The sequence below is a fragment of the Papaver somniferum genome, chromosome 9 (genome assembly GCF_003573695.1).
Source record: "Papaver somniferum cultivar HN1 chromosome 9, ASM357369v1, whole genome shotgun sequence".
Lineage (NCBI taxonomy): Eukaryota > Viridiplantae > Streptophyta > Magnoliopsida > Ranunculales > Papaveraceae > Papaver > Papaver somniferum.
Window position 1 is genome coordinate 10,591,293 of NC_039366.1, and position 11,323 is coordinate 10,602,615.

The 11,323-nt window shown below is 37.6% G+C and overlaps 2 long non-coding RNA genes across 2 annotated transcripts; one reads left to right on the plus strand and one right to left on the minus strand.

Moving 5' to 3' along the window:
• Positions 1 to 2,963: 2,963 nt before the first annotated feature.
• Positions 2,964 to 3,919, minus strand: LOC113309596. Its single transcript, XR_003340682.1, has 3 exons — positions 3,675 to 3,919; positions 3,531 to 3,573; positions 2,964 to 3,431 (listed from the first exon to the last, which is right to left on the minus strand). It is a non-coding gene; the product is annotated as an uncharacterized LOC113309596 (long non-coding RNA).
• A 5,886-nt stretch (positions 3,920 to 9,805) lies between these two features.
• On the plus strand, positions 9,806 to 10,616 carry LOC113308776. The gene is made up of 2 exons (XR_003340055.1): positions 9,806 to 10,130; positions 10,222 to 10,616. It is a non-coding gene; the product is annotated as an uncharacterized LOC113308776 (long non-coding RNA).
• The last annotated feature ends 707 nt before the right edge of the window (positions 10,617 to 11,323 follow it).

Below are 11,323 nucleotides of genomic sequence, written 5' to 3' on the forward strand. Positions count from 1 at the left end.
GATATAACAAACTCGGGAAAGGGGCATCAAAGACAAGTCATCGAGGCTAATGCTAAAGCAGAAGTGGCGAACATATAAATAGAAGGAAGAACAATCAGTTAATTAATCCGAATCAAACGAGCCTGTTCTGAATTGATAAAGATGCTGAATGTTTAGCAGGTAAGGATCTCAGGAAAAATTTACTTTGATGTTAATATAATGATGTTTGAGAGCTTTGTGTGAAAGTTGGACTGAAAAGTGGGACTAGGGAACTGTTGACCTCTCATGGAAACCAAATTAAGGTGGAAATCTAAAGAGAGGATATGTAAAGATAAGCAACTTTTTTACCTCCTCCTACTACTACTCGTGCTAGTTCACTCAAAAAATCAAGATAAGCGGTAGAAGTTAAACAATATTTTGGGAGCAGTGAAGATGTGAATAGAGGGATAATAAGATTTTATAACTGTGCATGGTTGAGTTCCAAGGCTTGAGTTATAACCATAGTAAGGTTACTTTAATAATGTAAAAACCTTCAATTGTGTACCATCGGCTTGCAACTTTTTTCTCGTGTGATCAAGATTGTTCTACTTAGTCACAACTGCATGACACGTTCTCTTGGCAGGGATCATATTTGATTTATGTACTGAGTTCAGTTCCACGCCCTAAAGAAAATATGAATTATTTCAACATCCAATTGCATGCGTAGCAGATGATGAAGAGGACTAGGTACTTGGGTGCGTTCCATAGTTTTAACAAGGGTTAAGTTACTTTAATGCGTAATGGGTCAAATGCAATATCTGCGATGATGTACCATTTTGAACCATGTTTTAGGGCATACGGGAATCTTTTAGGACATATCAAATAAAGACAAAACCGGGTCACTGGATAGTAAATCTGAAAGTCCCTTAACCAAGTATTTTTGGTAAAGGCAAAATTACCCTTTTAGTATTAATGGTTAATACTAATAATTAATTGTTAATAATACTCATCAGTGATTAATGTTAATGACTAGTGGTTAATGTATATAAATTTACAAAAGTTTCTGTGTCATTTTGAGAGAGGAAGAAAAACTTGGTTTTTGGAGAACAAAATCATCATCAACAACAAAATCTATTAGCATTATTATTTCTCCTCTCATCAACCTCAAATCTGTTGATTCGAAGCATGAAATCTAAGTAATAAATTTATGAAATTAACCATGTATTATGGAAAAAAAAAAGATCATAATGAGATCTACTTTTCTTTGCTGTTCAAATTAAATTTCTTAATTTGTATTCTCTTCAATTTCGTAATTGATAGAGTGATTAGAGATTTCTATGCAATGATCGTAAAAACTAATCAAAAATTCAATATGGTCAAGTAAGAGGATTAAGTGGCCTGTGCAAATAATAGTTTTACAACTTTATTTCAGGTAGCTCTAATTACATACAGTAGACCATTAAAAGAAAACAAAGATATACTCATTTTCCATATGTAATGATCATCTAGCAGCCGGTAGAATAACTTCTCTTAGACAAATCAACCATCATATTGTTCTTCTTGGCTTCAAAACCTCAGCCGGTAGCCACTGACGGAAACTTCCTTTGATTATTGCTGCATCTTTGTGCTAATAACAGTTTTAAATCATGACCTAAACTCTCAAATGTCATCTATGATTATTTGTTAATGGAAGCAACCAAACAATATCATGGAAGATGCGCATCATCAACTACAGAATCTATTAGCATGATGATATCTCCTCTCGGTTATCTCAAAACTGCAGTTGTTACCTTCATCAATTATGAAGTGAAAATCACCTAGAACCGAGTAATTAAGGACACCGAACTTGGAGAAGCTCATCATCACCAGCGATACCTCGTGGACAAAAATTAATCTGAAAAGTGAGAGAAATTGAAAGGCTGGTTAGAAGCTACCAGTCTTTCTCTGAATGGAGTTTCTCCATGTCACGGCAATAAAGAATCGAAGAATTACAGTGTAAAAATTAATTTTCATAACGACATCTACTTCACTTTGTTGTTCAAATTAAATTTCTTTAATTTGTATTCTCTTAATTTTTTTCTCTAAGATACTAATTTTTGAGATTACCTAACCGGCTAACCCGTCTTAGCTGGTCTTAAATCTCAGTTTGTTGCAATTAGTTTTCTAAACCCTATCATAATGAATCCGCCGCAAGATCTCCGGCTCATCTTGAACAATTGAGCTTCTATTGTATTCAGCTATCCCATTTGGTATGTTGAGCAACATCAATAGCATCCACCCCCTTACTCCACATCCAGATCCACCTCATTAGGGGTGTATATCCTCTTTTAACTGAAGTGGTGAAAAACTTCGTGAACACATCATATAACCCAAATTCGAGTTTGAAAGGTGAATTGCGTCATGAACACAACACATCATCTAACCCAATTTAGTAATAGCTTTACTGATGATGATTTCTAAAGCTTCGTTTAGCTTGAGAATCCAAACCAAGCTTCATAAGATGATTAACGGACGCCGCCGTAACTGGTTCTAGTTTTTGAAGTAATTTTTAGAAGATAACTTTACTGAACCCTAACACGTTATATTGGAACCCTAAATGGCCCTTGAGATGCGAGGCAGAGCATCATCCCGACATGGATTCTAGGCCCGTGACAAATGATGTTTGTGTAATTTGCGACAAGAAAAATGAATACCAAATTAACCTGTTAATTCATGGGAAACTCAAAGAGATCCAAAGTCATGGAATCGATCCCAAGAATTTATCCCGGTGATGATTATAAATTCAGTCCTCCGAATTACTTCTTGTTAATCTCTTGTGTTGGTCCGTTTGATTGCAAACAAAATGTTGACATGGATGTATCAATGTCCGACAAGTTTCAATGCTGAATGGTGTTTCCACCTCTTTAATAATCATCATTTCTATTTGGATTCGACTTAAATAATAAGATGGTATAGTAAACTAAACATGTACAAAAGATTAATTTGATTCCTAGATGGTTGGCATATGGTTTCAGAAATTTGTACATTACTCACCAAAACGAAACGAAAAGTGATTCGATTCAAGTAATGCAATTACATTTGCGTCCGACCCAGAGAGGGTATGTAGGGTGAAATTAGACAGGTGTTTCAATTGTTCTCACTATACTAGTAGCTTTCAAGTACATGCAGGGAGGTACTCTGAAGCGACAAGAATAGGAGTCCAAACATCTTCTTATGTTTCTAAACAATTTTGTCAAACCCTTACCACAAAAAATGATAATACAGGTACTGCAACTCTTTCTATACCATGACCACCATATTGGTTGCTTTTGGAGCAGCTTATCAATGAGAGTCATCGTTACTAATCAGCCTAGAAGTATGTAATAGATCTATTTCAATTATATTTAACGGGAGCAGTGCAGAAGAGACTCATGGAGATTCCTCGGATGATACTTTATCAGAACAAAGACCTGCGGATTCAATTGCCCATTTTGCTGCACACAGAAAAAGAAATTATGAATCCAAAATCAAACAACAGAAAAGTAATCAAAACTATATATCTTGAAAACAAACTAACAAAAAAAATTGTTTACCACAATTGAGTGAAGCTAAAATTGGAAGAGATCCACGGAGAATCTGCACACAGAAATTTAAATTTACGAGACTGAAATCAAACAAAAGACAAGAAACGAAAATTAACAAAAAAGATAAAAAAAAAAAAAAAATGAAGTGTTTACCATGAAAAAAGAAATCTTAGCTTTGAGAGGAAAAATCATTGTGTCAGTTGGATATACAAAGAAGATGAGGGTTTCATCATCATCATCATCTTCTTCTTCCGTAAGTATCAAACGAATAATGAGAGTAAGAATGGTTTTAGTATCGACGAGTGATGAATATGTTCCTCAAGAATCCATCATCTACACAGATGCAATTCTTGTCGCCTGAAGTTTTGGGATCTGAGGAAGAAAAATGAATAAGAATAGATGTGCAGGCGGCGGATGTGTTTTTAGGGCATCAGACAAATATTATACTTATATAGACAAGATATAGATGATCCAACGGTCATAAATATTGATTTAGATTTCAAATCTTCTAGGGTAGATTTTGTATTGTTCAGATAGTCGTAGTAGCCGAGTTCAATTAATCAAAAGAGAAACAACAAACTTAATAAATGAGACAGATTTGATTCATATGTTCATAGGAATGGAAACAAGGAGACACATTCTAATTACCTTGGATCTGCCGGTGTATCAATCTTCTCATGTTGAAACTAAAATGGATCATAGCCCAGATTATTTATTTATGAAATCTCCAATTTCTTTACTAGGGCATCTGTTAAAGAAGAATTTGGCACTATATTGAATCTTATTTTAAAAAAACAACAACGAGGAACGAAAAGATTGATCTGTCTGATCAATTCAGTCACAAATCCATCGAAGTTGAATGATTGCACATAAAATATCTTGAATCACTGGGCGGCTAATCGATCTTCTTGAGGATCTCTGAGATTGGTGTGTTAAGCTTCGTATAGACAGCGTCTATAAACTTCTCCTTCTTTTGCTGGGTCTGATCTCTTCCTTTTCATCCTCCAGTCCGATGTTTATCGAACTGGGTTGGTCCACCATTGGGTCGCCCTGCTCCTTGGGATGGAAGGTTTTGTGGTTCTACCTCGTTGGCTCCTCTGTTGGTTCCTTTAACCATTTTGTCATAAGTTCCATCTTGGAGTTCCTCCAAGGAAACTTAGTCTTCTTGGATTACTCTTAGTTTTCCCAGATTCTTTGGCATGCCCTCATGCATACGGACAAAGAGTGGGTTTGTCTTACTAAGACTGTTTTTAAAGCCCAAGATTGCATATTCTTCGGGGACCTTTCCAATCTCGGCGCATAGATTCCTCCATCGTGTGACCAAGGAACGGAGTGACTCGTTCGGCCCTCTCGAGAATTGGAACAACGCGTCAAATTCAGGTCGGATTCGACTGTAGTGAATGTACGTCTCCAAAAATAGCTCAGATAGATGGTCAAATGACTGAACTGAGCCATTGGGCAGATTGTTGTACCATAATAGGGCTTCATCTTTTAGGCTAGCAGGAAAAAAATTGCACAACACCACATCATAATGGTCCCGTTGGGTGAGTGTCATGCGATAAGTCCTTAAGTGCTCAAGTGCGTCTCCTGTTCCAGTGAATGGGGATGCAAACGTTGGCAAAGAGCCTTTCCTTGGAAATGGTAATCTCAGTAGATTTTCACAAAGGGGTGATTGTCCTGCTTCTCGCAAGACTACCGCTAATTTATGGTTCTCCGGTTTTCCTGCTTTTTCTCTACACATGGCTTTGAGCCTGTTGACTCGTGCTTGGAGCTCGTCGTCACTTTGCCTCGTTTCGACCTTCTTTCTTCTTCCCACAGCTCTCTCGGGTGAGAAAGAGGGTTCAATGTAGTGACGCCTTGACCGCCCCGAGTCATCATATGACTGCTCAATGTATGACACAATCTTGGAATGAGTTGACCTCGAGTCCCTCCTCGACTAGGGTTGGTAACTGTGAGGTTCTCGGCCTCACAGGTAGTTTTTACTTCGTCAGTTCGTTTTTTATCTCGCCGATGTTTTGGGTCAACATCTGATGAACCTTCGGAGGGACTTCCCTCGTGATCGAGTATACCTCGATTTCCCTTGGGGAAGCGATCTGTTGTTTCCTCGTTAGAGGTGTCTGGGATATCAATTCTTTTATCATCTTCCAAATGTTCAAGGGGGATTTCTTCCTCCGGAATTTCCTCAATAGTAGAGAGTGACATCTTCTTCTTTGCCTTTCGTCTTAGTCTGCGGTTCCTCCGTTCTAACTTCTTGTTTTACCTTTCGATTTTTACCATTCTTTCATCCCGAGCCTCTTGAGCTTTCAGGATGGCGGCTATAGCAATGTTAGCTTCGGCGAGGCCAGAAGGATTACTCTTCTTGATCTCGGAGCTAGATACTCGCCTTGGAAAGTGGTTCAACCCTCCTGGTTGAGTAAGATGGATATCATCATTCTTGTCGAAGGGGTTTCCCTCGCCTTCGGAGCTAGAATTGTCAGTCAGTCCTTCCCGATATCGGTCATCGGGTTGTCCCTCGCCTGGGACCAGAGCTTCTCCTTGCTCTATATCGTCGAGTCCTTCTGTTTGGGCTCCACCATTTTAACCTTGGCTCGCACGAACGCATCGTCTCGTAACCATTACCTTCCCTGCAACATATGCAATGACACTTAATTTATCTTTTCTCTAGAAAAGTGGGACTCTAAGTTTGCAGGTCACGTGCAATTACTGAGCTATAGTTCAGACTAGACAGTTTAGTACAGGGAGACTTTGCAGTAAATTTTTAGAAACATATGATAATGTCAAAACATTCCTTTCAAGCGTGAGGTATTGATGACAGAGGGAAAGATGTTTTTCCAGTCCTCTCTTTTCGAGTAAATAACTCCATCATTACACCTCCCTTTTTTAGGAAAAAAATCTTATTAGGATGATTGAGTTCGTTTTCCCATTCTAGGAAACATATCTTATCATCTTTTGATTCTAAACAAACTTGGAGTTTGATGAACGATTATGTACTCATTAATCCTTCCCATTGACTTAGACATAGCTTCTTAAGAAGGAGATCTTGGACTTTGTTGAGTTTGATGATGAACATCACGAAAAAATTGTCTTTTCAACTCTCATAAGGTGATTTCTTCCTTATGTAATTTATTGACTTGCAAATCTTCCCAACTCTTTCATGGAGGAGATCGTTTGAGCACCGAAGTGTTTGAAACTCCATGTTTACTCCGATCTACAACTCTGCTGAGTTTCTTGGGGAAGATGAAAGAATCTTTATAATAACGAAAAAATCTTTTTAAAAAACTTCATTAAAGTCACAGATCTGTTAATCCTGAGGTTCTTCTAGACTACCCAGATCGTGAAGATCGAGTTTGAGTCCGTGTTCTACTCATTCATCTTAACAGAAACATCTCTTATGGAGATAGTGAATACTATAGTGTTGTTGCTCAGGAGGTAGATTATATCTTCATACCTCCCTGTTTCTAGCGCCAAAATGTAGTTGCATATTTTCTGACTACTACACCCAGGTGAAATTAAAGACTAAAAACTACTTAAACGTACAAGATCAAAGATGAAAAAGATGTAAATAGCGTGAAAAGTAAAGATGAACACAAGCATATATCGTGGTTCGGCCATGGATACCTACATCCACGGAGAAGAAGATGTCTTCTTATTGATTATAAAGTCTTACCCTTGAAAGTGTTACAGACTTCTAGATTTCTCTATCTAGATCTCTCTCAGGAATTCTCTGTATAAAGACCATCTAAAATGTTACATAAGTCGTCCGTCTCCTGGTACATGGACTGGTATTTATAGGCTAACTAAACTCGTGGTGGTGTGGTCGTCCGAACTCGGTGGGCTGTCTTCCCTCGCTCTAGTTTCCTCGGGATGACATCCACACTACTTCTCACGATGGCTCGCTGGGTTCTCCCTCCGAGTTGTCACGCCCTCTCCTGGATCGTGCTGGCCTTCTATGGAGAACCTGGTGCTCTGGGTCGTAGTATGGATCGTCGAGTCTCTCATCACGATGCGGAACTACCACGTCTTGTTCTTATCCTTCATTAAATGTGGTCTTGCTTTTTATACTTGACCGTCTGAGTATATTAGATCTTTATCTACACGCGTCATTCATGTGGCGCTGGTGCAGTTGCCTCGATTGAGACAAAACTACCTTTTGGAGGATGATTCGGTGCTCCTACCTTATACCCTCATCAGATGTTCATCCCTTAAGACGCTGACACGTGGCCATCAGGTATTTTACCCACACATTTCTTGGACCCTCGACTCAAAGCACACACTAGTAGGACAGTTCTTGATCAAATTTTACTGAAACCTATTTTCTTTTCATTTCTTGTATGTTGAATTAGTGATTTGATACTCCTAGATATCCTATCTTCGTTTCATTTCTGGTATGTTGAATTAGTTGATACTACTAGGTATGCATATGCTTAAAGCCTTAGAAATGTTAGTCTTGAGTTGAAACCTGGCTTTGATGAAGAACACGACTAAACTTCGAAGACTAGCTTATCCACCACACACATGATTATATACAGCATCTACCAGTTTTATTCTCTTGGGATCTCTAATTTACGTATAACCTAACCCGTATTACCTAGTCCCCATTTTTCATGAATGTACCAAAACAAACTACTCTAGTTTCAGTTTATATGTCTTCAATCAGTATAGTCACAGCTTAACATCATAAGGATTTCAGTCAAAAGATACACATCAACGTGTACTAACAACATCACCAAGACATAACACAAACAATAGATATTTGATGCTATTGGTAGACAATAGATTTCAGTCACAACTGTTGCACTAAACATTGTAAAAAATATAAGCAATTTAATTTCCTCTTGTAATGTAAATCGCACAAGGATAATGGTCGCAGAAGACACTAATGCTCAAATGTCAGAATTCCTCTTAGGAGACTTGTTCAGCTTCTCAATCTACTGAGATGTTTCTTCCCAAATGTTAGAATTCTTCAAATCCTTCTTAATACTTTCGTACTCAGATGCAAATGGTTGGAAATCTTCCTCGATTTGCAACATATCCATATCTGAATCAACAATTGCTTCCTTTTCTTCGTCACACATTACTTGTGCAGAATCCTTTAACATCAACAGAGCCTACTCAGCATTCATATCTCAGCAGACTTCATCTTTGAAGTCCAACATTGGTTTCCCTTTTCCACTTCAACCAATTTCTGCTCTAGCAATGACTTCTTTGTAATCAACATTTCATATCGAGTTTCCAACTCTTTCATTTCAACAGAAAGCGAACCCGAACATTAATTTTGCTTAATTCCTTCACTTTATACTCAAGTTCCTTTATTATTTCACTCTTCTCGGCAACTCTTCTGAGATCATCATGCAAAGACCAACCTCTAATTTCAGATGCTTGTTAGCGTCCATTTGATCTAAATTTGTAACACTTCTCAAGATGAGAAACCGACAATTCAAGCGCACCCAATTCATTCTTAAACTCTTGAACTTCATCTTAGTTCTCTCAATTGCATCCTTCTCTTCAACAATTTCTTTCATTTTCTTTCTTCCGAAATCCAATTCCACTTTCAACAGCTGCTGAGACTCTAAAGCTTCAGTATAGCCTTTTCTCCGTTTAGCATATTTCATCAATTCCAACAAGTAAACCTGTTGTAGTTAATTTCATCTTGCAAATCTGACTTCATTTCATAAAAAAATTGTTTCTCCAACTCTTTAATCTCCACCTTCTATTCCACTTCAACTTTAACCTTATCTATATCTTTCTTCATTTCATCTTACAATTCCATTAGTTTAACTTCAAGTTCCTTCTTCTTAGTTTCAAAATTCTGAGTAATCTCAAATCCAAGTTCTTCTTTGGATTCCTGCAAACTTTTTCTTTCACTAAGATATCATTTAAATCAGCCGGATTTACAACTTCTTCCATTGGGATTTTTTTCTAGGTTTTTCAATTTCTTGTGTTTGTGTCTCCTGATGGTTTTTATGTTGTTGATTTTTGTTTTAGGGTTTTAGATGAAAAAGAGATTGGAGATATAAGAGGCTAGGGTTTTTTCTTGTTTTCGAAAAAGCAGAAAGTTCCCATCTTACCCCTATCGTGCCTAGACTTGTTCTATTCCTCTCTTGGTTTGGCCGTGCCTATCTCATCCAACATATATGACTTGTTCCCAGTCCGACACGTGCATATCAACCACATATCCCAGCCGTTTGTAAGCAAGAAGTAGGTCAGCACTACGGTCAGCAATAGATAACATCTCAGCCGTTGTATCAAATGGTAACCCTAAAATAATTTTATACCCAAATTAACGGGCAGATGTCTAACTAGTATAGTCTTCTTCTTGCGCCTCCATCGTCAGTGTTGAGAAATGAAAGAAACAAATTCATCAGAAAACCAGATCTATTATAACAAGCAAATAGTTTAGTTATCTTTAACAACTACTACTGCAAATGATCTCTACAAGGATGAAGATGATGATGTATGTGTTGTTCTCTATTTCAATGGTGTTGATCATGGTTCCAAATGGCGTTCATGGAAGGACATGGATTGTTGGTGACACCAAAGGCTGGGGACCGAACGTTAACTACACCAAGTGGGCTGAGAAGATAAAGTTCTACACCCATGATTCACTTGGTAAGTTGTAATTTTTATCAATTGACTTACTAATTTCATTCAGATCTGTATTTATATTTAATTCAATTCGTTTTGGTGTTTCTTTGTTTAGGACAAGTCCAGGTTTAGCGTAATCGAAGTGATAGAATGAAGACCTGATCCTTTATGTATGTCTTTGGTGACCATTTTCTTATGTGTCCTGCTATCTGTTTGTTGTTTAGAATAAAAAGTTCAGATTCGAAGAGATACTATGAAGCAAGAGGAATAACTAATCATGGGATGTTAATGTTCTGTCAAATTGGTATTGTTTTTATAGATTTGTGTGTGTTTGATGAATAAAAAGTTGAGATTCGAAGAGATACTATGAAGCAAGAGGAATAACTAATCATGGGATGTTAATGTTCTGTCAAATTGGTATTATTTTTATAGATTTGTGTGTGTTTGATGAATACAATGATGGGATGTTGATGTTTAACAAAATCTATAATTTGTATTGGTTTCATCTGATTCTGCGATTCTTTTAGTTTCTGTTCTAATGTTGGTATCAGTTTCTGTCTATTGTTCTAATGTTTAAGGGCTTATTTTATGTGCGTTTGATAAGTACAATGTGTGTTTGAGGAACGTGAAGGAAAAATAGTTATAAGTACGGGTTTGTCAATGAACAGTGGGAGGTCAGTATACCCACTGGAAAGACAAACTTCTAACAGATGTTACCTGGCCAACAAACTTGCATTGTTTGAACAGTATACTGTTTCCTATTTATGAATGTATTTTTGGTTAGTTGTTTTTCCTATGCTGTCATTGTGATTTCTAGTGTAATGAGTTGAGAAACAGATTATGCCACTGTTTTATTTTTGGCAATTAAACTTGACAAACAAGCTTGAGATAGCAACGCTTGCGATTTTGACCGAACAATACTCTAACAGGGAGGATCCCAAATGAAATGGTTAGAGGTGACCTCCTTGAAAGGGCCGGCAATTCAGGGGGAATATAAATGGACGGCACCCACCATTAGGGAGCTGGATTGTGTCAAAGACGACGATGTGTTGGGGCTTCTTACTCACGGGAGTATCTAAGGCCTGGTATATTGTCGTAAATACAACCTGGGGAGGTAAAATTACTAACACGGTTAAGGCGATATCGATGACCAATGGCTCGCAAGAGCGCATGGAACTGAGATTTTGCGAGCGCATGGAACTGAGATTTCGTCGCCC